The sequence below is a fragment of the Zingiber officinale genome, chromosome 6B (assembly GCF_018446385.1).
Source record: "Zingiber officinale cultivar Zhangliang chromosome 6B, Zo_v1.1, whole genome shotgun sequence".
NCBI classification, from domain to species: domain Eukaryota; kingdom Viridiplantae; phylum Streptophyta; class Magnoliopsida; order Zingiberales; family Zingiberaceae; genus Zingiber; species Zingiber officinale.
The window spans coordinates 87,983,804-87,989,137 of NC_055996.1; the positions used below are offsets into that span (position 1 = coordinate 87,983,804).

Here is a 5,334-nt window from a genome sequence, read left to right on the forward strand (position 1 = left end):
CTGAAGGATTTTGGAAAGAAGAAGTTTTAGTGGATTACCCAACGGTGCGATCAAGGTTTGCGGATCTTGGAGTAGGAGTTGACTTAGGCTCCGAACCAAGTAACCAAAATGAGTCATTTATTTTTTGATGCACTGCTTTTGCTATTACATTACGAAAAGAAAAGTTTTTTTTATGAGCGATATTCATCCCCCTCTATCGCATTCTTCGATCCTTCATTTAAGACATGCATATTGAGACTTATGAAGTTAGAAAGACAAAAATAAATTTTCTAATGTACTTACCTCAAGATTCTTAGAGATATAGTACGAGTCTGCTATAGATGTCCATGTTAGTGTTCTCGGAAATGTATTTAAGACATACCTTAATGAATCTCGATTCGTTACCATTTCTCTGAGGTTATTGAGTTTGGTGATTAGTGAAGGATCAAAAATGCAATAGAAGGGGGGGTTGACTATCGCTCGTTAAAAATCTTTTCTTTTATCGTAAAAGAGAATCAGAATAAGCATCGGAATAAAATAGCAAAAGCAATACAAGTGACTCAGGTGGTTACTTGGTTCAGAGCCTATGTCGACTCTTACTCCAAAACCTGCGATCCTTGATCATACCGTTGGGTAATCCACTAAAATTTCTCTTTCTAAAACCTTCAAAAAAGAGGTAATTCATACAAAGATTTTTACAAAGGATTATGCAAGCTAAAAATAAATATACCGACAATGAAGTAATAAGATGAAGATTAGTCAAAGCTCTTTGGCATCGGAGCATGCACACATAACTACAGTAGCACGAACAAAAGAATCGAAGATCAGAAGGTTGCACCAAAGTTCTTATTGTTAATGCTGATCTTGCGATCCTTTAATAAGCCACGTTCGGTCGACCGAAAAAATATTCGATCGATTGATCAGTTCGATTGACCGATCTCCCTATGGGTTGACTGATCAACCAACCTTTCTTGTTCACCGAGATCTGATTTTCACATCATTAATTGCATTAATTGTTTGGTCGACTGATCACCTTGATCGATCGATCTATCCCTGAAACTTCCTTCTTCACTGTGATCCTAATCTGCTACTGTGTATACCAAAATTGGTTCGATAGACCGATCTCTAAGGTTCGGTCGACCAATCCACTTGAATTCCATCTTTGCTCTGCACAATCTAACTCTACCACATCAGCTAGGTTTGGTCGACTGTGTTAGTGCAAGCGGCACCAGAATCAAACCTAAGTTTTGATGTTGTTAAAGGTTCAAGTTAAGTCTTGTTGTGATCAAACAAGTTTATTGAGTGTGCAGGCGGTTTACTCAACTGGGAAAGACCTAGTTGGAGGCTAGGTAGGAGAAATCTTAGCAGATCATGGAACCCAGGTGAAAGTCCAAGTGGGTCGAGGGGACTTGACGCTTGGCGGTGTGATTGAGAGGTCTGGAGGACCGAAGATCAAGAGAAAAGTCTTGGCGAGCCGATCAAAGCTAAGTGAAAAATCCAAACTAGATCTAGAGGATCTAAGTTTGACAGGTAGGTTGAGGTAAACAACTGGAGGAGCGATAGTGAGGTTGGGTTCCCTAAGGGAACAATGTAACGACCCGCCTTCTACTGGCTAGGCTGTAAGGCCGGATCGTTTATGCTGTGCTAAGCTATCTCCATGACCATCACTAAGTCTAGGTGCGGAAAACTGGATTAATTGAACCTTTGCTAAACTAATACCATTTCTTTATTCTACATGTGCTAAGGGATGCAATCTAAGGTATACATGGCATATCCTGCATCCCCTAAGGTCAAGGAGCTAAACTACAAGGTTTCTTGGTCGAAACCCAGCTTCCCAATCGATCCAAACTGAACTCAATCGATTGCAAGCTGTTGAATCGATCCGTGGATCGATTCCGATGGCAACTGTGCTCGGGTTAATATTCTGGATCGATCGGCAGATCGATCCAGACTGGCCAATCGATCCATTGATCGATTCCAGAGCTCTCTGTTGGCGGGAGCGATTTCCCCGATCGATCGGCTGATCGATCCAGGACCTTACTATTCACGACAGAATACGACTGGATCAATCGGCTGATCGATCCAGAAGCTTACTGTTCACGGAACCAGGCTCCCAATCGATCCACTTATCGATTGAGGGCCCCCAATCGATCCACTGATCGATTGGGGTTTCTGATTTCGCAACAAACTCTGATTTCAACACTGTTTCGTGCCAAACTCACATACACAAGTTCTAAAATAACTGGAAAACATTCTAATAGCAAACAACTAACATTCTAAACATGGTTACTAACAAGCTAAGTAGATTTTCTATAATTTCATGCATTTAGATAACTAAATAGCAAAGAGTAACATGATAAGAAACACAAAGTTCTTAAATGTTCTAGTTCTTCCAAGGTATTTATTCCAGGTTCCATCCACACACAATGTCACGCCCCCAGAGGAGACCGTACCGAAAAAAAATTCGGCAGCATCTCCCCTGTATGGGTGACAATCTGAGGCATGCATACATACAATATACATCAGCCACATACGGCTGGAATATATCTACACAACCACGCAGTTATATAAGCAGCCCACTCGGCTGGAACAGAAATAAATACAATCACGCAGTTATATAAATATATGAATCAGCCCACACGGCTATACTAAATCAACACAGCGGAAATCACAAACAACGATCACAAAACATAAAGTAACTAACTGCGAGCCGGCTCGGCTTGACACAATAATATCAAACCAAATACAAGAGAATACAAATACATAAACAAGTACAAAACCCAAAATATAAATAACGTAAGAAATACCGAAATCGTAAGGTCGTCCTCGAATCTGACGTGGAACTGGCGGACAGGATCTCCAGGCGACTCCATAAATCCTTTACCTGCTACCTGGTGAAATTACCAACATACGGGGTGGTGAGTATAAAGACTCAGCGGGTAATAGACTGATAGTGCATGAGTAAAGTAAAGAACTAGAGATGCAAAGGTATACAGTCTCGTATGGAAATAGCAGATACTACAGTGATATCATAATAAGTGTCCATACCTGAAACCATATCCTAGGCTAGTAAGGGAAGGTAGATATAGCAAAGTCCTGCTACAAGATCGCCATAACTATACGGTATCATGAGGTATATATGTCAATAGTAAGTAAGCTGTTGTCCAACACATATCATGTATAAATCCCAACCTATGAAGCATAACAACATAAATAAACAACAACAAAATAATCTCACATAGAAAATCATAAACAAATACAAAGATAAGTAAACAACCAATTATAACAACAACATATGACGATGGTCACCCCGCCCACCTTTCTGCACCACGACCCCTGTATGGTCGAGAGGCCGGATCGACGACAATGTGATCACCCAAAGGCCGCCACTACTCTCGAGTGACCGGATGGACAGTGCATAGTAGATGAATAGCTACGTCTGGACGGGTCCCGCGGCACGACTCCAACCGCCACTACCCATGAGTGGCCGAGTGTGGCACGACAGACAAGCAGCTCCAGCTACCACTACCCACGAGTGGTCGAGTGCGGCCAACGACCGCCTCAACCACAAGGGAGACAGAATCGTCAGCAATGCATCATGACGTATTACAATACCATCATATATATAAATATCGATTGTGTCAATCCAAGGAGTGAAAAATACTGCTAGGATGTTTATCAAGGGGAACCTTAAAGGATGACGAAAATAATTATTGTCTAATATCTAAAATCTATATCTAATACTCGTGTCTCTGGTATCGTATCATGATAGGATATCTAAATTATCATTCAGTATCATCGATAGCAACGAGAGACTGTATAGATACAGAAACGAGTAGCTCAAAGATTGAGTGGAAGTATCAAACGCAGGAAGAATAAGAGTGGAGTCAAGATAAACACAGTATCTATCTGAATATAAAGCTCATGCACTAGGGTCAACATACTAAAGAGATAGAGCAAGAAATACCCGCCTTTATACGTAGATCGTGCCAAACAATCCTCACGTCAGAAACTACCGTCTCGTAATCAGAGTCCTGCATACACATATACAATTTAGCTAAACTAAATATCAGGACCAAATAAATAAACCTATTCCCTTTCTGATTAAGGAACCCCAAATTGAATCAATCCAAAGTGGTCATCTAAACTCCAATTGTGATAACCCAAACACAATCTCAACTAATATAATCCATTTTTATCATCTCTACTAAACATCCAAAACCAAATCTTACATAATTCATCTGCCTCACTTAATCCAACTCCAAAATCAAACAATAACTCACCTCAATGTATGGATAATAAATCGGATGCATTCACCCCAGCAAGAATACCTAAACAATCACAAATCCATAAATTCCAAACCTATACAATCTGATATCAGAATCTATAAGGAATCGTGTAATCCAATTTAAAACTTAAACTCAACAACCTTACCTCCAAATCCGGATGCCCCAACTGATGATTTGCTACTGAAGAATGTCGCTGCTGGAGAATGGCAACCGATGCTAAGTAGAGTCATGTCACCCAAACCGACATTCCAAATCAACACTATATAAACTTCCATTACCTAAATTCTCTACTAGGGTTAACAAATTACCTCTAGACGTGCAACAAGGAGACCTCGTGTAAAGGTACTGTTCAGTCAGTGCTCAATTGATCGGGAAATGGATCTAATTCCTCCTGTCGGTCGATAATGGATCTGCTCTGGCTATGACAGGGGAGAAATTGGCAGCGGTGGATGAAGCGGCCGGCTTAGACGAGGCGAAAAGCGACGACCCCAGCCACGCTCCCTGCTCTCGGCCGAATCCACCCAGTGGCTGGAGAATTGACATCAAGCAGTGCATCACGGCGACGCTCGGCGGTGGAATAGGGATCTAGGGCACGACACGAAGGGGTAACCGGCGTCGGGCGGTGGCGTGTGGCGCGACATCGGCTGAGAGAGGGAGGGAGACGGCTAGGGCATAGAGAAGAAGGGAAATCGGCGCCGGTAATCAGGTGCCGCACATGAAAGGACGACACCTCCCTGCTCTTGGCCGAAGGCAGCCCGTGCAAGGGAGGGCAACTCCGGGAGCTCGGCGGCAAATCCAGCTCCGGCGATCAAACGAGAGGGGGTGGCATTTGCGGCGGTTCGAGCGAGAGAGGAAGAAATGGGAAAGGCTCGGGTGGATGGTGGCTAGGGCACAGTAACAATAAGGTTTATATACTTAGGTTTGCTTAATTAAATTCTAAGTACATTCCTCAATCAACTCCCACATTTGGGTATTCTAAAGAGGCTTTCTCGCAACCCATAATTAATCCCCTTAAAATATGTCATACCAGCGCCGATTAAATCCCAGAAAATTCCTAAAAATTCCT

General features: G+C 42.3%; 1 long non-coding RNA gene across 1 annotated transcript; it reads right to left on the bottom strand.

The window, feature by feature from the left end:
- Window positions 1-3,790: 3,790 nt before the first annotated feature.
- On the bottom strand, window positions 3,791-4,488 carry LOC121992992. Its single transcript, XR_006115041.1, has 3 exons — window positions 4,414-4,488; window positions 4,263-4,310; window positions 3,791-4,013 (listed from the first exon to the last, which is right to left on the bottom strand). It is a non-coding gene; the product is annotated as an uncharacterized LOC121992992 (long non-coding RNA).
- Between the last annotated feature and the right edge of the window lie 846 nt (window positions 4,489-5,334).